The 27,905-nt window shown below is 42.3% G+C and overlaps 1 protein-coding gene across 16 annotated transcripts in view; it reads left to right on the top strand.

Moving 5' to 3' along the window:
* GPHN (gephyrin) overlaps positions 1 to 27,905 on the top strand; it is a 539,113-nt gene that overhangs the window by 49,805 nt on the left and 461,403 nt on the right. The window contains exon 2 of one of the 16 annotated variants that reach the window (XM_034769392.1): positions 14,031 to 14,166. The exons of 14 other annotated variants lie outside the window; for them this stretch is intronic. The gene's annotated coding sequence lies outside the window, so the exon portion shown is untranslated. The remainder of the gene's footprint in view (positions 1 to 14,030; positions 14,167 to 27,905) is intronic. One more of the 16 variants, XM_034769391.1, reaches the window with a different exon arrangement.

Here is a 27,905-nt window from a genome sequence, read left to right as displayed (position 1 = left end):
TTTTTTAATCTATTAAAATCATTTAATTTAAAAAATATTATTAAGCAGTTGCCAAATTTTAAAGAAAGTCAAACTATTGAACTGGTGTAAGTCACTGGCTAAGCACCTGAAACCAGAGTTTGTTGGAGTGCTAAACCAGATTTTGATTGACTGTAATGGCCTTTTCTGCAGGTTCAGAGAGAGCATTTTCTTCATCTTTGTTTAATTCAGTGACTAGTTTATTCAAAGTTAAGAAACTAATTGGGAGTTGAAAAAGCGTGAAACACTTGTTTTCCTCTTCTGATCGGTGAATGACAGCTAGGTGTGGCAGGATGAAATCTACTAGTTCTAAAACCTTGAATAACATGATAACCAGAAAGTCAGTTCAATTCACTAACTACAGATACTTCTTTTTTTAATAAATCAATTAGTTATAAATACAAAACATGTTTTGATCAAGTAGTTTTTTATGTATTCAGCACATTTAAAGTAGTATTTCACTAAAAAATATTAAAATTTCTTGCATTTTAACTGAATTTTAATTTTCATCAAAGTAGAGTTTGACAAATCACAAGTTTAAAATTTTTTAGCATCTATTAAATGAGAAATGCATCATTTATCATTTTCTAACATAATAAACAAGATAACTTACATGTATTCAGATTTTTAATATTTAAGTTATATATTGCTTAAATAAATGTGTATAGATATAGTGTATCCTCCTGGTTAGCAAAAAGAAGCACCAAGTTAGCATAAAGCCTGTATACAGTAGAATCACAGAGTTACGACCTGAGTGGTCAGCTACACACCTCTTTTGGAACTGGAAGTATGCAATCAGGCAGCAGCAGAGACGAGAAAGAAAAAAAGAAAGCAAATAGAGTACAGTACTGTGTTGAACATAAACTACTAAAAAAAGGGGGAAAGTTTCTTACCTTGTCAAATCTTTAAAAAACAAAACAAAACAACCTGTTTCTGTGCTTGTTTCATTTACATTAAGATGGTTAAATGCAGCATTTTTCTTCTGCATAGTGAAGTTTCAAAGCTGTATTAAGTCAATATTCAGTTGTAAACTTTTGAAATAACAACCATAACATTTTGTTCAGTTACAGACATTTTAGAGTTACAAACAATCTCCATTCCCAAGTGCTCGTTACTCTGAGGTTCTACTGTGTAGCTGCAAATCAACATGTTTTAATGGTTATCAACCTTTCTTTAGGAAAATAACTAAAAAGTACTAATGCAAAATAAGATTAAAATCAGTGATTTAGATCAAGGTTTCCTGCATGCAAATGTACAGCATGATTTAAATTGCTGTGAGTTAAATCATTCTAACCAGGTAGTTAGGTAAGTTTGCTTTAGTGTAGCAAAGAAGTTTTTTAAGATACTTCCAAAGCCCACTATGCTGAAATGCTAGCTGTTACGTGGGCTTGAGAGAGTTTCTGAATTGCTGCTGGAGATGTGTAAGATAGCCACCTTGGTTTACATATTTTCTACCATTTTAATTTTAAAACACAACATTGGTAAAAGGATGTTGTAGGCAGCTGAGGGGTAGAAGTTACTGCTTACTGCACTGCATTGCTTTGGGAGGTCCCAGATGTCTGACAGGCATAGAAGATCTCAAAGAAGATAAAATAAGTTCAGAAAAAAAATCCCTTTTAAATTTGGTCATTTTCCATATGTTTTTCCAGTTGTTTATACAGTACTCAAAATGTGCTATGAGGTGTATGGACATGCTATGAAATTAGCCCAACTTTCACAGTTTTACCAAGTTTTACCATATTCTATGGATATGGATATTATTGACCACGGGGGTCACGTTTTCAAGCTTTTCTCCACAACCATGAGGGCTAGAAACTTTTTTTTTAAATGAGAGCTGAGATTCTTATGTAAACAAATGACTCCTGAAGGAAAAAGACTAAGTATCATGAAACTTATGATTTACTGTTAGAAGTGGCAATGCTTCCCAAGCCTATGACTTTGAAACCACCTTCCATGTGAATAACTCCAGTGCCTGCTTCTTTTCTATTCTTTCTTGGAATAGATCTTCCTTTGCTTGGTGTATGTGGAGGGGTGGTGGTTTTGAGAGGCAAGAAAAATCCCCCCTGGGTGTTAGCAGAGCAAAACTGGGCTATAATCTGTCTCCTAGCATCAGGTTTTTCAAACACTAGAGTGGACAGTTAGCTAGTGGCCTACGGAGAAGCAGGTTACAGAAGTGACAGAAGTCCCCACTCACTCAGTACCTCAGCAGCAACTTGGCCCAACCACCTTTCCTCTTTCCTCCTACATTGCTGGAGCACTAGTGATGGGTTGTGGAGACTACATTGTTGGTGGATGACAGAAGACAGGAGCTGCCTTTTGAGCAGCCATGTGGCTTCAGCAATGCTGGGCATACCCATTGGAGCAGCCTACTGGAATGATGATCACCTCAGTCCCCGTCTCAGAGGCTATATCTACACCTACACTTTTGTACTTAGGCTGATCCCTAAAGAACAAACATTTGTAGCGTGGAACTAACAGGGAAGGTAGCCTGTGTTAAATACGTCAAGTTAATTGGCAATCAACTAGAAGTACAAAAGTCTAGTGATAGTTATGTACTCACTTAGGGCTAGTCTGCACTGGCACCGCTAAAGCGCTACTGCGGCAGCACTTTAACATAGCTTGTGTGGTTGTGGCAGAGCGCTGGGAGAGAGCGCTCCGAACGCTCTAAAAATACCACCTCCATGAGGAGCACAGCTCCCAGCGCTGGTGCACTGTCTACACTGGCGCTGTACAGTGCTGACACTTGCTGCGCTTGGGGATGGGTGTTTTCTCACACCCCTGAGTGAGAAAGTTGCAGCGCTGTAAATTGCCAGTTGCAAGTCCTTAGATTGTAAATTCTTTGTGGTAGAGACCTTATTATGTTTTCATACAGTGTTTTAGTGCTGGGGCTGCTGTATACTGCTGTGCCTCTGCACTACTGCAATAAAAATAAAAAAAGATAGAAAACAAGCCCCAGAGACAGCTAGCTATATTAAAAAGCAGTAGGCCCTATCATTTTTGTGCAGGTCACTACATTTTATACCCCTCATCCTCCACCCATAGGGTGACCATTCATCCTATTTTGGCCAGGACGGTCTCCTTTTTAAGACCTGTCCCAGACATCCCCACTTGTTTGGCAAAAGATGGGTGGTGCCCCCTAGGGGGCATGGAGGAACATTTTGGGGCACAAGTGGCAATGCCAGGTGGCTCAGGCCACCCTGTGTGAAGGTGTGGGAGGAGGGGCTCGGGTCAGCCCTGCATGGCGTTCCATTTTCACTTTGGGAAATATGGGCACCCTATCCACCCAACTCTCAGAACCCCCCACAAAAGGTAAGTGATTCCTGTCCATCACTATCACACTACTAAGGCCAATGCCAGCCTAAGACTTTTGGGGTGTGTTAGCAAGATTTTTGTGTGTGAATACACCACAGATAAACTGACTCATTTTGCACTTTTAGAAAATGTGTGGAGAGGGAATTCTTAGGTCTTCATTCTTTTGCTGTAGACTTGGAACTCTTATACGTATACATATACACTGTTTAATGAGGGGCAGGAGATGAATGCGTACTGAAATATTTTACTACGATGACTTTGGAATGACTGCATTTGCCACAGATGAGAATCAGAGTCCAGCTGTACCAACCTGTGAGAGAGAGGAAAAATATTTAGAAACCTAAAATCTACCTAAAATAGCTTTTTCATACGTAGTAATGTCACCTTTAAGGTTTGCTGACTCAGGATATACTATGACATATAAATAAGGGCTTTGTGTAATTGGAAAGCTAAAAGTCTCTCCAGTTGTGAATAACACCTTTTCCTAGTCCTAAAGGGTCATGAAATAGTAGTGCCTGTCTTATCCCTGGACCGGTGTAATTTTGTGGTGGTGGTGGTGTGGGGGGAATGGATGTAGATTGATTTAAATCAGAGTGACTTAAATCATTTATTTTAGTCATGACTTATATCAGCAAAGAAAGAGCCCATATTAAATTGATTTTTAGTTAGTTTCCCCCGAAAAGGTTGATTCTCATTGTTTGGTATAATTTTATTGTACTTTTTGCTAGCCAGGAAGATGCACTATATCTATACTCTTATTTAAATAATTTTGTATCTTAACATACATTTATTCAGATTGTTCATTTTTACATTTTTATTATGTTAGAAAATAGGGAATGACAAAATAATTTACTCGTGATTTGAGTCAGGCTGCATTGAGATGGCAATTGGAATTGAATTAAAAACACACCATTTTACAATAGTTTTATTAAATAAAACCATCTTAAATGCATTGGGTACATAAACTTACTTTTTTCTTATCAAAATAGTTTTATTTAAAATTGACTGATTTATTAACCAAAAAGTATTTTGAACTGATTGTTTCTGGTCACCGTATCCTTCAAGATTTTGGAATTGGTAGATCTTACTCTTTCACACCTAGCTTTTATTAATAGGTTGGAAAACATTTTTTCCCTCTTTTTTTTTAAACTACCTGTTCATTTCTCAACTGTCAAATAGTTTAGAGTCCATAAAAAATAATACTGAAGCAGTATATGTTTGCAGTCAAAGTTTTAAAGAAAGTCATTCCACAGAACTGGTGGATGTCACTGGCTGTGCACCTGGAACTAGAGTTTATTGAAGTGTTAAAGAAGTTTTTGATAGCAGTAACCTCTTCTGCAGGTAAAGAGGGAATAATTTTGTTTAATCTGTTTCTTCAGTGCCTGCAATTTAACCTTATCCTAAAATAAACTCCTGGGGTGTTACATGAAATTTCTTCAAAATTTAAACAGTATCAGAGCTATCTGTTTGTAGTTTAATTTAGGCAATGGAAGTAGGCTTCAGTATATTCTCCTTACTTCTATCTTTACTACTTTGGCAGTGATATCATCTATTTTTTCCCCATAATTTTCTTCATAGTTTGTCCCTAATCCCGTAGTTAAATAAATTGTCCAAAACTCCTGTTGTGGAAATTCAAGTGGTTGAGATGCCACTTCAAGGGTCTCTGTTCATTCCCTCTTGTGGGATATGGGGCCCCTGGTGTTGAGCTGTAGAAATACCTTGAAAAGCAGTGTCCAGTCACAGACTGGAAGCACCATTAGATTATCTAGTCTGGCTTTCTGTACATCACAGGCCATTACATTTTACATTGTTAGTTTTTGGGTGCAATAAAGGACTATGTGCATGACTCCAGAAGGTCATCCAGTCTTCATTTGAAGAAATCAAGTTATGGAGAATCCATCACTTCCCGTGGTAGTTCAAATGGTTAATTACTGTCACTGTTAAGTGTGTCTTACTTCCAATTTGAATTTGTCTGGCTTCATGTTCCAGTGATTGGTTCTTATTATACCTTTCTCTATATTCTTCCTTAGTACCTGGTCTTTTCTCTCCATGAAGGTGTCACCGTGACTCAGTGCATCACAGCTGAGAATACCAGATTCAGGACAAACTGCTGAGAAATAGAGCAGGCTCACACCAAACTGGTGGCTATTCCATCATTAGGTTATACCAAGCCAGTACCAAAATAAACTCTCTCACCACATTGCATTTTTTGACTTCTTATTAACCAGTCTCCTTAGGCATTCTAGCTCTTATTATCTCACCATGCAGACACTATACTTTATGGTAAGTGGTTATTGAAAACCAATTTAATCAAATATAGGGTCCTTCTAATCCCAAGAGACTAGCCACTTAGCCAGGTCAATATATAACTCTTACCTTACCCAATGATCATGCTGCTGCCAGTCCTTTAGTAACTAAAATCTAAAGGTTTATTAATAAAAGAAGGGAATTAAAATGGTTAATAGATGATTTACTTACAATAATTGCAGTGTCTTTATATCAGGTTTATAGCAGTGATGTTATAGACTGCTGAGTTGTAAAGTCTTTGTGGAACTTCCAAAAGACTGGAAGATCCTCAGTCCATAGTTCAATATGTTCCTTTTAGTTGTAAATCCACAGTCCAGAAAATCAGGCCAGGAAAGAGGCAAAATGTAGTCATCCCAGGGGTCTTTTATACCCTTTGCCATATGCCTTGAAATTTTCTGTTTCATACAAAGTTTACAGCCCAGTTTGTGGAAAGATAATGGCGGGGCCTCTTCTTATGCCTTCCTGGATCTTCCTCCTCCTCCAATGCATGAAAGTTATGGCACAAGATGGAGTCCACGGTCACATGAACATATCACATGTCCTTACAAGGCTTGATGCCTCACAGGGGTTGCCATTGGCTGCTTGGAGTCTGAGGTGTCGGCAGGAATTGATATCTGTGTGGAATGAGTTTCTTCTATAGCCCATTGTGAGACCTAAGTGTCTTTAATAGGCCATGAAGCTTGATTAATCCATGCACAATAGCTTGCTAGACTGGATGTAAACTATATTGTGAGTGTTACCCCAGGAACAAACACATTTGAGACTAGGGTTGCCAACTTCCTACTTGCACAAAACTGAACATCCTTGTCCTGCCCCTCCTCTGAGGTCCTGCCCCGGTCCCACCCCCGCTCACTCTATCATCCCTCCCTCTGTCGCTCTCCCCACCCTCCCTCACTTGCTCATTTTCGCCATGCTGGTTTAGGGAGTTGGGATGTGTCAGCCTGTCACACTCTGTCTTCCAGCACAGCAAGTGATATAAGAATCCCCTTTGAACTTCCTGGCTTGGAGCATGGCACCCCAAGCATTGGGTCAGCCTATTTCCGGGCCACATCCATGAATCTCCCTTGAACAAAGGGTGGAATACTGGGAAGTCCCCTCCTGAATCCAAATGCAAGGTCATTCATCTAGGAACAAAGAATGATGACCTTATTTATGGCATTGGATTCTGTATCCTAAAAAACAGTGATTCTGAAAAGGATTTATGGGTCACAGTGGATAAGCACCTCAACATAAGCTCCTAGAAATTTTGATTGGTGCATGCTGAAATACCTTCTGGCCCTATAAAACAGAGGCCTGGGGTGGGGTGGGGTGGGGTGGGAGGGAGTAGAAAGAAAGAAATGATGGGCCAAGAAGCCTTTTACTGCCTGCCAATTCTTCCATTTCTGGACCGCTATCCCTCTTATCATTCCATAGCCATTTGCTGGGGGCAGGAGATGGTGGTGAGACATTTAAATCTGTAACAAAGCTGGGAGCAATAACCTGGAAATGAGGGCATAGTGACCCACAGCGACAGCCTGATACTTTCTCAGTCTTTTAGGTGAGGCAGGAAAATTCCTATCCCATTATTACACTCTCAGGGTGTTTGAGGAGGAATAATTTGCTATAGTTTGTCTAGGAGATCTGCAGGAATCATAATAATAGTTTCCAATACTCAATACACACTCTATTCTCTATATCATGTTCTGTTTTTTTGTTTAATATATTTTACTATTTGATTCTCTAACTCTGATTTGGAGTGCTGGCTTTACAATTCTAACAGAAGAATTCACTGGAGGTGACAGGGGGAGGGGAGAGAAGAGTATGTACACCCATAAGAATCAGCACATGTCTATGGCCTGGGTTTTTGTGTTTTGTTGGGGTTGTTTTGCATTGATTTTCCATGCTGCATTCCAGGAAGGTGAACAGGTGACCCAAGCACTGAGGATTATCTGCCCTGCTGCACTCTGCAGATTCATGCAGCTTCAGAAAAACTTATTTCACTTTATGCCTCTTTAGAGAGAATCCTAGAGGAATTCCCTTAATCAGAGTCTTCTGAATATGAAGGGAATCAGGGGGCTCTTTTTCTTCCCTCAGTGTTTTTGTTCAGGCAACTAGATAGCTCTGAACATCTGCGGGACCTCTTCTTATGCCTTCCTGGATCTTCCTTCTCCTCCTCAGAAAGGAAGACAGAAATTTTAGACTAAATTCTCTTGGGAGGAGGAAACCTTATGATTACTCTTCTGGGAAGCTATCTTGCCCTAAGAGTAGGTTCAGTCCTACAATCAGCAACCAGGGGAACTCCAATTCCTCCTCCAGAGAAACTGCTTGGGAATCACCTATTGGAATGGATGTGAGCAAGCACTCAAAGAAGAAAAAATGGTGACCTACCTCTTGTAACTGTTCAAGATATGTTGCTCATGTCCATTCCAAATCCTATCCGCCTCCCCTCTGTTGGAGTCTTCTGGCACAAAGGAACTGAGCAGGCAGCGGGTTGGCAGCATTCTATGTACACCGCCATGAGGGCGCCAGTCCAGGGGGCTCCATTGCCAACCCGACAGGTACCGCTATAGGAAAAACCTTCCAACGATCATGCATGCAGTGTGCGCACACACCTATTGGAATGGACATGAGCAACACATCTTGAAGAACAACAGTTACGAGAGGTAGGTAGCCATTTTTTCCATTTGGATGAATCCTTAAAACCCTGCTATGAGGGATTCTCTAAACTTAATTCCCTTTTTAAAAAGGTTTGAATAAGGTTTCCACTGGATCTGATAGGATTCCAGCTTTCTTACAGTACTTTCACTTTTTTCTTTATCCTTTTAGGATGGGCACCTGATTTGGACCAAGGTGAGGGAACTGGCTGAAGCTATCAGATCACATCTGCTCTTAATCATTGGTTGAGAAATACAAATATTTATTTTTTTATTTTGAAAACACAGAGTGTGTGGGGGCATGGGTATGTAAACTTAATTTTTAGGGCAGATTATATGTCATACTTTCTTGTTGTCATGGACTCAGCAATGATTGTAATTTTTTTTTAGTCACACCTCCTAAGTAATCTTGGCTTTGGATTCATTCAACAAATGATTGATAAAATATACCTTTAGTTTCAAATTATTTTTTTCTGTAATTAAGTAATTTCTAACACAAATCCTTCTTAGGTCTTGTCATCTAGTTTTCTGATGATGGCTGCATTCACAATTCTTGTTGCTAACAGTGAAAGTATTAGTACTGATCTTCTTCTATAGCAGTACAGCCACTTGGATTGTCAGTAGTTTTCTACACCACTCTTTTACATTGCTATGTTGCAACAGATTCTATAAGGTGATGGGATAGGCTAGGTCACTAGTGTGTCCACTTGGAATAAGGAGGAATAACACTGGAGGAATTCAGACTAGTGGATCCCAAGTCTCAACTGTCCCTAAATGATTCCAACCACTTGGAAGATATGCTTCACCTGATAGACTGAAGGTACTGGTTAACTGCTCTGCCATTTGCTGAGGGAAGCAAGTGATTGGTGAGGTAAAATACTACACTGAGCAGGGTGCAAACACTCACATATATACGTTTTCTCAAACTAGGTCTTTAATTGTGGATGAAAAAAAGCTGTATTAGAACTATGAACAATTAAATTCATTTGCGCACACAGCATCCAGGATTCTACAGCACTGGAGATCACCAACATCTCCTAAGATAGAATACTGGCACAGTGAATAAAGTGACATGGCAGTTCTTAAGAGTAGCATAGTAGAATGGAAAAACTTCACAGATTTGCCATTTAATCTTTCTGCTTTTAGGGCTAGATACTTATAGAATTATTGTATGGGGAGTTCTATTAATGGATTTGGTGAAACAGTGCTGACAACTGTTTCTAGACTGATGTCATCGTATGATGACCATTTGATTGCGTGGTATTTCATCCGTCTAGAATGATGTTCCATATGTGTTCTTTCCCTAATTTCCTACCACTTTTTCGCTGTACTCTTTGCTGTTTTTTTCTGAAATTTCTTGTAACCTAAAGCCCTGAACAGATGTGAAATATTATCTTATGACATGATTAATATGGCTTTATAGTGGATATATAGTTTTTCTTATCTGATTGCAATTGTATGTCTTCCCCCTCTTACTTACAGAGTAAAAACATTTAATCAAAAAAAGGTCAATACCATGAAATGATTGAAAATCCAATTTATTTAACATTCGTAATATTTAGTAGCAAGTAATTCTCACACTCCTAAACTCTCAGGTAGAAAAGTGACTCTGAAGTTGCTCTCTTAAAAGGGAACTGTCTGTGTGTTTTGATTAGAGGGTGGTCCAGAAGAGGAAATCTGAACTAAGGAATGCTACATCTGAAAGTGCCTCTATTCCTGTGTAATGTATGGGCATAACTCAGCAATAGTGTCTGGACTAGGGGATGTTCATTTATGAGAAAGAGGGGTATGGCCAAGCGATGTAAGGCTATGCACTCAAATTGATAACATTTCTCTGCTTGTCTGTCTGGGTAAATGTAATAATTTTTGAACATCACATATGATCAAGTCCAAAATTTCAGGGAATGTTGCAGGCATCAGTGGGAAGAAACCTATTTGATTTTGAGGAAAATGTGAAATACGGGAGGGGAAAATGGGGGACAGAGTTCCTGGCATGTGGTGTACACGCATGCATTGCCCTCCCTCTCAACCAAGTCTGTAATTCTCGGTAGATCAAAGAACTGGTTTATAGTAGCCACTAACACCTCTCAGCATAATACCCTACATTTCAGCTCTTCCCATTACCCCAGTTGAATTTAAAATGTTGACACCCTGAATGATTTTACTTCTAGACAGAGAGAGAAGAAATAATAATGGTAAGAGGGAAATGGGGGGACAAACAGACCCTTTGGCGTGGTGGGGAGAATGGGGGACAGTGGTATGGGGTGGGGGATCATAATCCCCCTTTGAAGGGGGAATAGGGGACACAGAACCCCTTGTTTGAGGAGGGGTACAGGGAGTCCTTGGAATAAAGGCAGATGGGAAAGTAGTACATAGGGAGCTTATGGAGTGATGCAAGTAGCCCTTAATATCTGCAGTGAACTCGACCTGCAGAAGCAACAATATGTGCGATTCTATAGGTAACAAACGCTCATGTTCTCTCCTTGCCCTCTGCCCTCAGCCTTGTCTGGCTACACTTTTGGCGTAAGACAAACTACTATAAGACTTCAATTATTTTCTAGAATTGAGTGAAGTATATTTGGTGGGAGCATAGTATTAAAATCCATTTTAGCTCTGACAATGACTTGGTAAATATGGCATCAGTGTTCTACATCTGTGTCTCGATGACTTAATATCTGATTTAATCAATTGATAAAAAAAATATTTCTTCTAACTGCCAGCCTGCAAACTCAGCCTGGATTCTGAAACCTACCTTTGTTCCTTTTAGCTTGCACATCCTCAACAGTAATGAAGATTCAGACCAAATGGTACCATCAGTTTTATCTATATACCACAACTATCTTCATCTTCTCCCCTTAATTACACTTGAGGTTGAACAGGTGTTATTAGGGCATCATTTGAAGACAATGGGATTGCTCTGATGTCTCTGCAGTTGGTTCATATTTATCAATTTTATGGATGATGCACATGCTGGAAAAGAATCCTGTTCACTATCTTAAAACTCTATTGATTTTTGCAGGGCTGACTGTGGAAAAATATTACTCTTGGCTAAGGCTTTCAAAGGAGCCTGAGGGAGTTAGGAACTCAGCTCCCAAAGAATTTCAGAGATGGGTTCCTAACTTTCTTAGGCTCTTTTGAAAATTCCATACCTTGTTATGAAAGTAAATAGTCCATGAATACACACTGAGCAGATTTGCTGAGTGAGAAGGTGCTATTTTTACAGTAATTTTTCAGAGTAAATCTTCACTTTAAGGACATTCTCTCAAATATATAGTATTTCATTTCCTTGCACCCCTCTCAGCCTTTTAAAAATCTGCAAAGTGGCTCTTTAGATATCTTAATGACATACATTTTTAAAAAGATAAAAGTTGAAGCTGTCGCTACGTTTTCTTTTTTTCCAGTTAACAACCACTGTAGAACACAAATGAATCCTAATTGTGGAAGCATGTACCTCATGTCACACAGATGTCTCAGTTTTATGATATGCTTTGTACTGCAGATAATAATGGTGTTGGTTACAAATCACTGTATTCTGCTGGCAGGTTGGTGTTATGCTGAAGTATTTCATAATTGACCCAGGAAATTGATATTTAAAGGCAACCTAAGACCACCTGCATGCATGCAATATCTAATTTTTTCTTATGCTAGTGTGCACACCTTTATTTTGTTATATTTGAACTTCTTGAACCACTTGACTTTTGGAAAACTATTCTTTGTAAATGTCTAGTCATTTTGTAAGGTCTTTTCTTAACATATGAAATATTTCTAAAGCGTCTTGAACAAACTTGACAGGACATAATATTAAATTTCAGCTAACAAACACTGGTTTTTAAAAAAGATGAATGGTAGTTCAATTAATTGTACAAAATGTGTTGTTTCCACTTGTATAATTTCCTTACATTTATTTGAGACAGAACTATATACTTAAGGTCCCCATCTTGATCTTGAAACCTATCTACCTTGTGTTTTTACTTTAACACAATTGTGCCCAGACCCTGATGGGGCCTCTTGATATTGATGTAATATACATAATAACTACAGTTAACTTTCTAGCAGTAAAAATAATATCTGCCTCTAAGTTACTTGTAAGCAAACTGGCATTATTTTCAGAAAACACCAGTCAGCATTTTCAACTGTCTGTTATAAATAGTAGAAAACCTTTTCTAAATATGTCAAGTTGCTCTTATACAGTTTATGAACTAAGTGTCATTTCCTTCACCATGCCCTGCCTAGAAGATAGACTTGTAAAAAGAAGTAATTCTGAGGTCAATTAAGTGTTAGAGTGGGCAAGCCAGGGCTTTGTGAATGTTGTAAGAGGAAAGACTGATGATGTGTATGGATCTGAAATTTGGCAGCCTGTCATAAACTGCCATTTCAATAAATGAGACTGTAGAGCAGGAAGGATTGGAAATGTCTCTGGTTTTCCCACACTTTCTTTTCTTCCCTTCCTCTATTTTCCATCTTTTGATCTCCAGTTCCATTCACTTATAGTGATGGATCCCAGCAGCTTAACATATATATAGTTTATGCAGCAATTTACATTTGTAAAGGAGAGAATACTCTATGCATATAAATATACATTTTTAATACTGTACTTTAAAGTTTTGTAGAGCAGGTACAAGACTGTCTATTATTGACTGCAGTAGCAGCAGACAGGGTTAAATCCTGGCCTCCATTCAAGTTAATGGAAATTTTACCATTGATTTGAATGGGGCCAGGATTTCACACAGGGTCTTTTCATGCCATTTTTCTGATTGAGCTGACTAGAAGGTTGCATACTTCATTGCTTCTGAGGGATCAGTTTTGAGGAAAGAGGCTTCTAGTATAAAGCACCAATTTCTCTCGTTCTGGGAGTGGCAGTTTTCTATCACCTGATCCTATGCCCTCTCCACTCCACTTCTTACTGGGGGCTCTTTAACTTATGATCTACATTCATGACTTACGACTTACTCTACTTGGGGGATGGGGGTTTCTAGCACTTGTGTTTAGCAGCCATGGAGCAAGTTTCTGTTGTCAAAGTTTGCTTGTCTCATTGCTGTGGGAAAGTACTGCTTGTATGCTGTTCTTGGGAAATGGGATGTAGTATATGTGGTCATATATTCCAGAGGTTGGTTCTTGCAGCCTCTCTGGAATGCCATAGTTTACCACTTAATGACTCCAGCCTTTTTCTCCATCAACAGCCATGGAGGAAAGAGCCTGAATCCTAAGGGTAAGGTCATAGGAGAATCCTTGGAAAAATTGAAGACAACCTTGACCACTATCAGGAATTAAAAGGGAATGCACACTTGATTTATAATAAGGCAGTGCCTACACTGTTCTACTTGTTCTCCTAAAGCATGTAAGTGAGACAAAAAAACTTGTTAGGGGCTGGTGGAATAGAGGATAGTTTGGGGAGAATTTTAACCTTACCTTGGCAGTCAACATAATTCTAGGTCAGACTAGTCCAAAATGGAGCTTCTCTTAGGAGGCAGATTACCGAGTACTACAAGAAAATTGATTTGTACCATGAGGGGCAGATGGGTGTTGTGCCTATGATGCCAAGGCTACATGATAGTATTGTTTCAAGTGTAGTCTTGGCTCTGAGATGCAGGTGTGTAGCATTCCCAACTTCAAACAATATCTCACCCTTACTACTTCTTCCCCTGAACAATAAAAAACACAAAATGAAATCAGAAAGCCCATGAAAACAGTTATACCTTACTCAGATGGCGTTCACACAGCAGATAAGGTTTTATACTCCATCTTTTCCTTGATTCCCAGGTGGTCAAAGGAAGACAGCTGAATCCCTTCCTAACAGGTATTGACAAGTCTGGTTCTGTTTCCTTAGCAGGACACAGGCTGAAGTCCCACAGTTAAGATTTGTGGACCTTCATAACACAAGAAAGAACATTTTCAGGTAAACACAGATGCATTTTCCTATTCTCCTCCTTCCCCCACAACCAGTCAGTCAAATCTATTAATTTGGTCACTCATTTTTACTCCCTATTTCTTTGCGGGGTTATTCTGTTTCTGCTGCAGCCACCCGTGTTGCTCTCCAGGATTCATAGGAGGCCCTTAGCTTCCCAGCTCATCCTGTAGATGGGCCCTCTAAGTCTCCATGTTCTTTCACCTCTATTGCAGAAAGTGCAGCAGTTCCAGCTGTTTTGCTCTCTCCCCTTCTAAAAAAGTTAGTGGTGGATGGTCTGTTCTGCTTCCGGTAGCCCATTTCCCTCACATTTAAAAGATTCATGTGTTAAGTGAGGACAGAAACAACACTGGATGTGATGTCCACTGGAACTGGGAGTGGTGGGTTAGGACATTTTCTGGTATGAGAGAGCAGAGGTTGAGTTGCCTGCCTAATGCCAGAGTCCTAAGGCAGGTGTTCAAAACCTAATACTGTCTTGGGCATGCTGTAACTTTTGGCAGCTAAATCTATTCTGCTTTATTCTGATCAGCTTTTTTTTTTTTGTGTGTGCTACCATTCTCTACAGACATTGGTTATTATAGCATATTATTCAAAATTGACTAGAAAAAGGGTTTGTTTATCCTAAGGGTAATGTAACTGGAGGTTTGTAATGCTTGGTGCTGCAGCCTCACTAACATAGACAAAGCTTTAATTACAGCTAGTAAATTAGTCTTCACAACCTGCATCTGTTCCAGGCATGTGACCAATTTGCTAAAGGAACTGTTATTGGAAATCATACAACAGGAATATGAACGGATGTTCAGTGGATGTTAGTGTATAGCAGACTGCTATCTCTGCTTTGAGTATCCAAGCATATCTGGCAGCTCTTTTATATTTTATATGCAGCATTTTCTGGGTGAATGAATTGTATTTTAACAATAACCTCTGCTTGCTGTATCCCAAAATATGTAAAATGAGCCTCTGAACACCATTCTCTCCTTGTCTAAGTGTGACCTAGAAGTAACAGTGCAAAACCCTTGCAATACTTGCAGATTTTCTTTAGAACAAACTGTTTCCTACTATGAAGTTTGATAGAGAATTGACAGCACCTCCTCAGTCTGTTCTTAAAAACCTCCGATGATGGGGATTCCACCACCTTCCGTGTAAGCCTGTTCCATAAAACTTCCCGTATAGTTAGAAATATTTTCCCAATATCTAATCTAAATCTCCCTTACTGCAGATAAAGTCTGTTTACTTCTTGTCCTTCCTTCAGTGGACATTTGTTCAATTCAGTGGTCAATTGTTCTCCGTTCTTTTTATAATAGACTGTAATATGTTTGAAGATTATCAGGTTCCCCTCTCTCCCCTCCCCCCCCCCGTTGTCTTTTCTCAAGACTAAACATGCCCAGTTTTTTAACCTTTCCTCATAGGTCAGGTTCTTCTTTGAATGATGGTCTCTATAGTATTCCACTGAGAGTTACACGCATGCACCATGTGACCAGAGCCAGAGATTTTGCACCCTTGCGCCACCTCATGGTTTTGTCCAAAGTGATAAATTGTGGGGTGAACCAACAGCACCCTCAGTTTCTTCTCACCTCCACATGGTGTGAGTTGGAGCCTCTGCTGTTGTGATTGGGGGGAATCTACCTTATCTCTTGTGATGTACTTTCTAAAACACAGAAAAAAGACTGTTATATTCTTGTAAATAGTATTTTTGTTATTTTTTTTAGTAGTTTTAGTGTTAGTAGTCGTTTTTAGGATTTTAAGGACTTTGGGATGCCATTTTGCCAGTCTCCCACTTCCCTCCCGCTGCCCCCAGTACCCACGCCTGAATATTAGATTATGCCGAAGAAGCAAGATCTGCGCTTCCTGCCCTCGCTCGTTCTTGGTGAGCGATGAGCACCAACACGGCCTTTACTGCTTGGGGGAAGCCCACATTGCATCCAGGTGCAGTATCTTCCTCTCCTTCCCAAGCCGTACCCAGGAAGGCTGGTCTCTCTGCCTCAAGAAGCACCTCATGAAGGTTGCCAGGAGGCCGCAATCATTTACAGGCTGGGGAACCCTCCCCTTTACGTTGACCTGAGTAATCAAGGAGCATGCCTCCCACTGCGGAGCTCCAGTCTGGTTCTGCTGGTACCAATGCTATGGACATTGTGCCAGGGTCTTGTCGTGAAGCAAGGAAGCATACACATAAGCATGGCAGTAAGTCTTCCTCCAGACCCAAGAAAGATACTGCTTTGTCCATAGTTCCAGTGACAAGAAGCAGCACATTCTAAGGCTTACAAGCTCGATAAGAAGTTGCACAGGCTGTCTGATCCACTGGTTCCATCCACTGAGCCATGTACTCCTTCCAGGTCGGCACCACCAAAGTCAAGGGAACCTTTGATTCTGAGGCAGTCCTCCATTCTAGCTCCAGTTGCAACTGCGGAGTATGAACTATTGACAGGGGAGACTCGAGTCATCCCCTGAGCCTCATGAACTCTTTGCCTTGGAGGAGGTGAGGTCTCCATGTCATCAAGTGCCGTCGCCTCTTGGACGGGGGGGTACGTTCTCTTACCTTAAACTTGCCTCCTTCAAGTCATGTTCCCACCCGTTCCCCTCTGGCTCCCGTGGTTCTGCCAGTTGCAATGGCACCGCCATTCAAACTGGACTCTGATTTTTTGGCATCAGAGGGCTCGGATGGAGCGCAGAGTTTGCCCCTCGCATACTGCCGATATGACTACCCTAAGGTTCCGCCGACTCAATGGCAGTATCCTCCCTTTCCCCAGCAATGGAGCCATTGGTACCCCACTCCACAGCAACCGCTGGATCTTCCTGGTTGGCTGTACTGGGGGTTGTGGCCACAGTATCTGCCTTCAGAACCTTTTGGCTCCTCTTGAGAGGAGTCCCTAATCTCACCTCTTCAACCGTCATCAGGTAGGTATTGTGAACCAGTGTTGGGGAATGCTCCGCTTAGTCCAACTCTGACGGTACTGCCATAACCAGAGTAGTTCCCTTCGCTGTCTACAGATGCTGCAGGGTCTTCGACTCGCTCCTTGCCCCCAGATGACTACCATCAGGTCCAGGGACTGTTATGTAGGGTGGCTGATGCCTACTGGGGAAAGTCCAGGACAAACAGCACCAGCTGCTTGACATCTTGCACGCCTCAGTACTGGCCAGAGTTTTTCTATCAATCAACAATGCCATTCTTCAATCGGCCCAGACTGTCTGGCACACTCCAGCCACTTGCACACCCCACCCCCAAGGGGGCGGAGAAGAGGTACAGTGTACCTGAAAAGGGGTCTGAGTTTCTGTTCTCTCACCCCCTCCACGCAATTCTCTCGTCATACAGGCATCGATAGAGCGGGCCCAACAACAGCACCCATGCTCCACCCTGGCAGACAGAGAGGACAAGCGACTGGCTCTTCTGAGTTGCAAGGTATTCTCTGCCAGCCTCCAATTTTGCATCACCAATTACTTGGTTCTATTTGCTAAATACAACTTCTTTACCTATGGCAAGTTGGTGAACTTTGCAGACAAACTTTCCCAGCAGGATCAAGCCTGCTTCCAGGCTATCTTAGAGGAGGTGAAACTAGTAGCGAGGACAACACTCTAGGCCACAGTGGATGTGGCACACTTCTTTGTGCACAATGGCTATGGGGATTGCCTTGTGGAGGGAGTTATGGCTCCATTTGTCAGGTTTTCCAGGGGAAGTCTAGAATACCGTAGAGAACGTCCCTTTCAGTGAGTCTTATCTCTTCAATTAGAAGACTGACGATTCATTCCACTCCCTCAAAGACTCCAGAGCCACTCTGCAGTCGCTGGGTATCTACACATCAGCACCCAAGCGCAAGTTTTACCGCTCACTACTGGCACAATGTTTAGAGTTCCCCAATTCTTCCATCAGCAGTCCTATGATCCTCCTCGCAAACGGCAGAAGATGCAACAGGCCAGCCCTCTGTGTTCATTGTCACAACCTTCAGCATCTCATACTCAGTCTTTGCAGAAGGGATATTTCTGACTGCACCTAGAGAGCTGCCATCCATCCTGGATCATGCTGTACACCCAACATCTTTGGGAGCATTTAGCACTCTTTTTACCAGCTTGGAGTTTGATAACAATGGAGGAATGGGTCCTGGATGTCATTTGACATGGCTATACGATTGAGTTAATGATGTTATCTCATCCATGTTCTCTGCCCTGGCCCTGCCTCAGAGACCACTCTCATGTCAGTATCCTCGCCCTAGAAGTAGACTACCTACTGCAAAGGGGAGTGATAGAATCTGTTCCTACAACCTATCAGGGTGCAGGATTCTATTCCACCCATTTCTTAGTCCCCAAGAAGAAGGGTGGTTGGAGATCGATCTTAGACCTCTGCTGTCTAAGCTGCTTCATACGCAAGCCAAAGTTTCGTATGGTCACCCTAGCAGCTATCATTCCCTCATTAGAAAGAGGCATGTGGTTTACGGCTCTCAATATGTAAGAAGCTTACTTCCACATGGATATGTATCCTACCCACAGACATTTTCTGAGATTCATGGTGTCCCTTTGTCACTTCCAATATAGTGTTCTATCATTTGGACTCACCACTGCTCCATGGGTCTTCACCAAAGTTTTCTTGGTAGTGGCGGCCCACCTCCAGTGCCAAAGGGTCCTTATATTCCCTTATCTCGACGATTGGCTGCTAGCAGCACGGGAAAAGGGGAGGCTCACGCCTCGACCTTTATGCTGCTCACACTCCTCTCCTCCTTGGGGGTCAGTGTAAATGTTGAAAATCGACTTTGGCTGTCACACAGTCCCTAGAATTCATTGGGGCCTGCATTGACATGATGTTAGCATGTACCTACCTACCAGGTTCCAGACCCTACAAGAGCTGATTTTCAAGGAGATTTCTAGTCCTCCTGTTCCGGACAGGACATGTCTTTCTCTTCTTGGCCACATGGTGGCTTGCACCTACATTACTGCCTTTGCTCATCTCTGCTTTCGCTGCTGTGACTCCAGGGGACCTATTCTTCTACATGCTGCACCATGGACTTTCTACTTGACGGTTCCCCACAACGTTCTCTCCTCCCTCCAGTGGTGGATGGACCCAGGTCAGATCTGCACCGGGATACCATTTCTTCTGTCCTTCCCAAGCCTAATGAGCATCACAGATGCGTTGCTTGTTGGATGGGGCACTCACATGGGCGAGCACATGACTTAAGGTACTTGGACCGGTTGGGAATCCCGGATGCCCATCAACAACTTGGAACTTCGGGTGGTGCTGAGAGCATGTCACGCATTTTTCCCATGCCTTCAGTCCTGACATGGTCTCATAATTTCACCACTGTTTACTACATCAACAAATAAGGGTGCACGAGGTCACTTGCGCTTTGTGCGGAGACAGTTCATCTTTGGGATTGGTGCATTGCTCACAAGATCCTGTTGTCGGCAGCATACCTTCCTGGCCCTCAGAACGTAATTTCAGACTCTCTCAGCAGGAAATTCATGACCGACCACAAATGAGAGCTCCATGACACTGTGGTCGCCAACATTTTTGACCACTGGGGGACTCCAGTCAGGGACCTCTTCACATCCCATGCGAACAGCAAATGTATCCAGTACTGCTTTGGGGAGAGGGGAGGCTCAGTGCCTTTCTCAACATGAACCCCCTGTCATCCGCTGGTCAATCCAGATCAATTACAGCTTTCCTCCCTACTGCTCCCACTGCATGTCCTATCAAAGATCAGATGGGAGAGAGCAATGGTCATTCTGATCACCCCATTCTGGTCTTGCCAGTTCCGGTTTCCCCTTCTTCTCTGCATGTCAGCATGTGCCCTGCTTCCACTGCCAGCTTTCTCGGAACTCCTCACACAACGCAGTGGCAAGGATCCGGCATCCCAATCCACAGACTCTTCACCTTCTAGTTTGTTTTTGGATGGGCTTCGTCGCTTGAGTGGGAATGTTCGTGAGCTTTACAAGACATTGTCTCGAGTAGCAGAAAAGAGACCACAAGGTGGTCCTATAGGGCCAAGTGTATGCGTTTCACCACATGGGCCCAACAGAGGGGTCTTGCCCTTGAAGATGTGGACATCCCTCCTCTTTTGGATTATCTCCTCTCCTCCTCTTTACTCATCCCTTGACCATGAGGTTTTGGAAGGGCAAGTCTCCTATGGACTTACCCTCCCATTCAATCCTTCGCTCCCAAGGGGACCTCAACCTTGGCCTCATGGTGTTGATGAAATTGCCCTTTGAACTTCTGGCCTCCTGTTCCCTGTCTCTCCTCTCCATGAAGGTTGCCTTCTTGATAGCTATTACTTCTGCAAGAAGGGTTGGCGAACTGGGGGCCATGATGGCAGACCTCCCCCCCCATTACCACATTCCATAAAGACAAAGTTTCCCTGTGCTTGCACCCCAAGTTTCTGCCAATGGTTGTATCCTGATTTCATCTCAAACAATCCGTACTCTTATCTGATTTCTTTCCAAAAGAATGGCACCTTCATCCCCTTAACGTCTGCTCGGTCCTGGCTTTTTACCTGCCGAGGATGAGATCATTTAGGAAGTCGCTGAGACTTTTTATTGCTATAGTGGAAAGTATTAAAGGGCAAGCGACCACCACGCGAGGATTTCTAAGTGGGTTTCTGGGTGCGTTACACTGTATTATCAGTTATCTCCATCCCTTGGTGTATGAGCCCACTCCACAAGAGTGCAAGCATTGACTATGGCTGTTCTTCACGACGTACCACTTACGGACATATGTAGGGTGGTCAGGTGGAGTTTGGTATATACCTTCTCTTCCCATTACTCCTTGGTGCGAGACTCTGCGATGGATGCCTTGTTCAATGTGGCTGTTCTTCATTCTACAGTTCCATCATCTTCCTGTCACCCTCCTCCTAGCTAGGTACTGCTTGTTAATCACCCTCAGTGAAATACAATGGGGACCATCACTTGAAGAAGAGAAGGAGGTTATTTACCTGTAACTGGGAGTTCTTTGAGATGTGTGGTCCATATCCATATTCTAATCTATTCCTCCTTTTCCACTGCTGTGGAGTTTTTGGTTTGTGGTGGCAAGGAACTGAGGTCGTGGTCAGTCTGCCCTGCCTTGTATAGCCTTGGACGAAACCATGAGGCAGAGCAAGGATGCATGTGCAGACCAACGGACACTATTACTTTCAAAATCTCTGGCTCCGGACACATGGTGCATGCATATAACCCTGAATGTAATACAGATAGGGACCACACATCTCGAAGAACCTCCAGTTAGAGGGTAAGTAACCTTCTCTTTTCTAAGCCTTTCATCATTTTTGTAGCTCTCCTGGGCTGTCTAGAAATGATGTGGGCAAATTGGAAAGTACAGTATCCAAACTGGACACAATTGGAAGTAGGTAAGTGGTTATTTTGGCACCAGGCTGTATAATAATATAGTATGTGTTTACGTATGATATATGTTGTTTTGAATGTCTCAAGTTTATGAAAATAACTAAAACAACATTCTTGACAGTCTTTCTGTCAGATATGAAATGCTGTAATTGGACAGTGAAGCATTTATCCGTAATCATTCTGTATGAAAATTAGAAGAAAGAATAAAGGGAAGTAGATCTTTGCAACTTGGACTTTATTAGACAGATTTCCCTCCTCAATTTTAATCATCTGTCAGAATAGTGGAGGAGTTTGTATTTGACGCTGCCCAATATTTAAAAGATCCTTTAAATTCCTCTGTAGGCTCATTTGGATTCACTTAGAATAACAGCAGCTTTCCTTCCAAGTTTTCCAATAAAACAGCCTAATGGAGGCAAAACAATCAAAAGTTAACCAGAATCCACATAATAAATTACTTTCCTTTTCTTTTTACAGAAAACATATGACTTTTTATATGCTATGACAGTTGTGAAAGGGATAATTAACAATGTTCCCTCAAATTTTTCCCATGCATGTGCAGAATGAATTTTGTTATGTGCACCAATATAGAGGTGATGTGTGGCGGGAATGGGGCCAAGGGGTTCGGAGAGTGGGAGGGGGCTCAGGGCTGGGGCAAAGGGTTGGGGTGCAAGGGGGTGAGGGCTCCTGCTGGGGGTGCGGGCTTTGGGCTGGGGCCAGGGATGAGGGGTTTGGGGTGCAGACTGCCCTGGGGCCACAGCAGGGAGAGAGGACTCCCCCCAGCCATCTCTCACCACAACAGCACCTGGACTGGTGGGGAGGCGCCTCTCCCCGGCTGCAGCATCTCAAGAGCTGGGGGAGAGCGTCTCTCTTCACCTCTCCCTGCCACTGCAACCTGTATAAGATGAAAGCCAATGGGAGCCTGAAAGTGCCAGCCATCAACGTCAATAATTCTGTCACCAAGAGTAAATTCGATAACCTTTACGGTTGCCAAGAGTCCCTTATCGATTGCATTAAATGTGCCACGTATGTCATGATTGCTGGGAAAGTGGCCGTCGTGGTACGCTACGGTGATGTCGGCAAAGGTTGTGCTGAAGCCTTGAGAAACTTTGGAGCCAGGGTCATCATCACGGAAATTGATCCGGGGCTGGGGAAGAGTGACTCTCCCTGCGTCTTCTTCCACCCCCCCTCCGCAGCAGCTCTGGAGCTGGGGAAGAGCGTCTCTTCCAGCCGCTGCAGGTCTGGGTCTGGGGCCGCGAGAGAGGCGCCTTCACGTGCCTCTCCCCACTGCAGCCCTGAGCGCTGCGTGGCCATGCAGTTTAGAGGGAACTTTGGTCATTTGTTGCTAAGGTAGCTCCTTGTTTTAAGTAATGTTTCTTTGCCCAATTTAATTAATTTGTACCTGTCATGACTGAGACATGAGCGATCTGACCTAGTGGTTGGTACAGGATTTGGGAGTTAGGAGGCAGGCCAGAGGGCAGACTGGGAGTCAGGTTCAGTATAGCAGGAGGTCAGGATCAGGCAGCCAGAGAAGGTAGTGCAGGGGAGGCAGCTACAAGCAGGGAAAAACCCAGTTGCATGGACAACTTCCTGTTCCTCTGTTTGTTTTAAATAGAATCAAGGAACCAATCAAGACTCATCCCAGGACTGGTGTTCTCTGTGAAAGCTGAGCTTCACATTCTGGCAACTTGTTAACAAGGGGTGGGTTATAACATACTGGCCCCAGAGTCCTTTGGATCAGGGTTCAAGACCTGTGGCCCTTGACATCACCTTCCTTTTGTTATTCTTCTTCATCTGACAGCATGGCATTATTATCCAGCAATAGATAAATAATAAAAAGTTTATTAAAAATGATAGGATTTGAGTTAATTAAAAAACATTTAAGACAGTATACAAGTGGAAACTTTTGTTGAGTTTGCACCTGAACTCCCTTTTAGGCCATTCCCTTCATATTTTATGTAAAAATCCTTTTTGCTTAGAGGAGCTGAAATTTAGGTGAGAAAGAGTCTTCCGAAAGAACTGCTTTCATTTGTCTTCTGACTTTGAGACAAGCTTTTGTAGGAAACAAATTACTAGTGACATTTTGAGTATTTTAGTAACAGTGACATACAATTTCATAAATTCCCTGTGTACTAAGAAACTGCCACCAGCACTGATGGACTTTGGATTATTTTACAGTGAACATAGATAGACAGTTGAACTTGGGTTGTATTTTGCTATATTACAATGTGGTAACTGTCAGAATCATGACTCAATAAAAATAACATCGGCTTTGAATATTGATTCCTCCGCAGTGACTTCCACATCCATTTTGCTCTGCTTACATATCAAAGGCAGATATTTCAAACTGCAGTGTGAGCTTGTGTTGAAAAATAAACCCGTTTCTGCTTCATACATCACTACCAAAAATAAAGACTTAGGAATTGGAACGTAGCTGGCCATTTTTTGGTGGTTCATGAAGCTGAAGAGAATTGATTTTTTGTGGCTGTGTCAGTTTTGATGAGTAATCATAATTAAAACTTGTTTTTGTCAAACTATGAAGACAAATTATTAGGGGAAAGTCCCACCTAGCTTAAGGATGTCCTATTTTAGAATGGTGGGTTGCACAGCAACAGGTAGGGTCATAGTGCATGATTGCAGAAAAGAACGAGTGGAGTGCTAGGTTGTATAAATAAGGAAGTAAATTAGGATCAACAGAAATAATACTTTAATAGAAGATATTAAGGTTACAATTGAAATACTGTGTATAGTTTTAATAACCAGACATATCCAGGGAATTTAGGTAACATTGAGGAAGGTCTCTCTGTCTCATAAGGAAAAACTCTAATAAGGAACACTTTTTTAAAAAACGACTGCTCATCAGTGTGTGCGCTGTGGATGCCCAGGTGGCATCAAAACTGGATCTACTTTTTTGGTGCTAGCTCCTTCTCCCTCGGCAAGCTGTCTTTCTCATCTCTCCAGTTCTTCTCTTGGCTCAGCTGGGGCAAAGGCAGCTGACACCTTGTTCTCCACTATCTTAGAGAAAACACGAGGTCAGGAAAGAGGGACAAGAAGTGCCCGTCAATTTTTACCCTGCTTCTGCTTTCAACTGCCTTCGGTTGTGACAAATTACTCCCCAAAAAGCTTGCCCTTTCCCCACTGCATTTTCATTCAGTGCAGTCACAGTCAGACTTAACTGTAAGTTGTTTGGGGGGGTTGGGGCCAGGGACTGTTTTCTTGTTATGTGCTTGTACAGTGCTGGTTGCATGTGACTTCTAGTATATGTCTTTTCCAGATAAAGTCCCCTGTGATAACACAGTTCCTCATTCCACATGTTACAGATATGTGTTTAAGGAGTAACTCTAGCTTGATTTGGTGGTCTGTAAAAGACCCCTATCAGTATCCCATCCTGGGCTTTGTTAGTTAACATGTTGATCCATATGCTTTCATGAGCCTGTGGCTCTGATTTATCATCTCTAATGTAGAGTGCCACTCCCTGCCTTTTTTACCTGCTTGATCCTTCTTTAAAAAGTTGTAACCAGTGATTTTAACATTCCAGACATGAGATGCATCCCACCAGGTTTCAGTAATGCCAGTTATCTAATTTCATATAATCAACAAAAATTTCCATTCCTTTTGCTGATTACTCATATTCCTAGCATTGGTATAGATGTAGGGCTGTCAATTAATTGCAGTTACTGCAAGTGATTAACTCAAAAAATTAATCGTGATTAAAAAAATTAATCATGATTAATCGCTGTTTTAATCACTCTGTTAATAGAATACCAATTGAAATTTATTAAATATTTTGGATGTTTTTCTACATTTTCATATATATTGTATTCTGTGTTGTAATTGAAATCAAAGTGTATATTATTTTTGATTACAAATATTTGCATTGTAAAAATGATAAACAAAAGAAATAGTATTCTTCTTCGAGTGCTTGCTCATGTCAATTCCAATCACGTATGCGCGCGCTGCATGCATGGTAGCAGGAAAATTTTTCCCCTAGCAGTATTGGTTGGGTTGTCTTGGGTGCCCCCTGCAGTCACGCCTTCATGGCGCTCAATAAAGAGCCCTGCCGAAGCGCCATTCCCACAGTTCCTCCTTACCGCCAGTGATCGTTAGCTGGAACATTCATTCTCTTGCTTCGGCAAGCGTCCGCACTTTTGGCAGTGAGGTTTTTTCCTGTTTCTGTATATAGTAGTTAGCAGTTAGTATTAGTTATTTAGTTGTTGTGGCAGAGCTCTGACCTTGCCCCCATGGGTCCTGTGCTTCTAGGCGGTATATGCTAGCCTCAGTGGCTCACTGTGAACCTCCACGTAGCCCTTCTCTCTCTAGGGCCAGGGTTACAGTCTACTGAGCCCTTTTCATCATAGGCCAGCAAGGAGATTGGTGAGAGGACTCCCACAGTCTCTGTTGTCCATAGGGGCTTGCTTTAGAACAGTTTAGTCTCCTGTCCTGACAAGGGCCTGACTTCCCCTCCCAGGAGGTGTTCCTGTAGTGGTTGTTTGGGGGGAATCCGGGCCCACCCTCTACTCCGGGTTCCGGCCCAGGGACCCTTATGGTAGCAGCTGTTGGCAGCCAACCTTTCACTGCCAGAGTTGCTACATTTCCCTGGGCCACTTCCCCACAGCTCTCCTGCTTCTCCCTTCTTCACCCTTACCTTAGGGCTCCCTTATCAATAACTTGAGGGTGTCTTCATTAACCAGCCCTTCAGCCGTATGTCCTCTCCTCTGCCTGACTGGGGTGAGCCCTTTTTATAGTATCAGCGGGGCTTTAATTAGAGTCAGGTGGTCACATTAGCTTAATGGCCTCACCTGATTCTTTGCAGGTTAATTGGAGTCAGATGTTCTCATTAGCCTGGTACGGCCCCTGCTCTGGTCAGTCAGGGAACAGAAAACTGTTAATCTAGTGGCCAGTATATCTGCCTTCTGCTGTTCTGCTGTACCCAACTGGCCTGGGTCTATCACATTGTCTATAGGTTTCAGTTGAGGGTCCCCACTCCCCACATTCTCTCCCGGCACCAGGGCATGCCTCGGTCCCTGGGTTGAGAGCTTGTGAGGTGTGTGGCAAGTCTATGCCCAAGAGCGACCCACACTTCGTGTTTGAAGTATATGGGAGAGCGTTATCTCAAAGAGCGCTGCAAAATTTGTAGAGGGTTCCGCCCCAGAACCATAAGGGACTGGGATCAGTGCCTTCATATCCTGCTGATGAATTGTATGTCCCCTGCTCAGTTTTACCCACATTCTGCTATACATTTCATGTTACAGCAGTCTCGAAAGATGACCCAGCACATGTTGTTCATTTTTAAAACGCTTTCACTGCAGATTTGACAAAAGGCAAAGAAGGTACCAATGTGAGATTTCTAAAGATAGCTACAGCACTCGACCCAAGGTTTAAGAATCTGAAGTGCCTTTCAAAATCTGAGAGGAATGAGATGTAGAGCATGCTTTCAGAAGTCTTAAAAGAAGCAACACTTAAGAGCGGAAACTGCAGAACCTTAACCACCAAAAAAGAAAATCAACCATCTGCTGGTGACATCTGACTCAGATAATGAAAATGAACATGCATTGGTCCGCATTGCTTTGGATTGTTATTGAGGAGAACCTGTCATCAGCATGGATGCACGTTCCCTGGAATGGTGGTTGAAGCACGAAGGGACATATGAATCTTTAGTACATCTGGCATGTAAATATCTTTCAATGCCAGTTACAACTGTCCCATGCAAACTCCTGTTCTCACTTTCAGGTAAACAAGAATTGGGTTATGACATGGCTGAGCTAAAATTTGAGGCTGGAAATTGAAGCTAGACAAATTCAGACTGGAAATAAGGTGTAAATTCATAATGGTGATAGCAATTAAGCATTGGAACAATTTACCGAGAGTCGTGATGGATTCTACATGACTGACAATGTATAAATAAGGATTGGATTTTTTTTTTTTTTAAAAAAAAGCTCTAGGAATTATTTTGGGGAAGTTCTATGACCTGTCTTATACACGAGGTCAGACTAGATGATTACAGTGGTCCCTTCTGGCCTTGGAATCTATGAATTTGTGTGCCACTGGCAGAGAAGGAGGGACCAAGGTACATCAATGCCTGAGAGGCCTGCAATGGCAGGGAAATGATTAAATGGAATATAGCCAAATAATTCTGACAACTGCCCTGTACCCCCATACTTCAGCTTTGACAAACTTGAGTCAAAGGTGGAAGCATCAGAGGAAGGCAAAAAAACCCCACAACCCACCGTTGATGTGGTGTAGAATGCACATTTGACAAGATGGAAGCTCCACACCACAGATGACTGTCAGCTGCTGGTATGTGCAAATATTTCATATCCTTTCAATGACCAATGATATTTACACAGATTATATCCTCTCAGCTACTGCATGGGTAGTACAAAGCACTCACCAGTACTTCTGGCCCCGCCTCCTCT

Source organism: Trachemys scripta, chromosome 4 (assembly GCF_013100865.1).
Source record: "Trachemys scripta elegans isolate TJP31775 chromosome 4, CAS_Tse_1.0, whole genome shotgun sequence".
Lineage (NCBI taxonomy): Eukaryota > Metazoa > Chordata > Testudines > Emydidae > Trachemys > Trachemys scripta.
The sequence above is the reverse complement of the archived record's forward strand: the minus strand, read 5'-3'. Positions and strand labels throughout refer to the sequence as shown.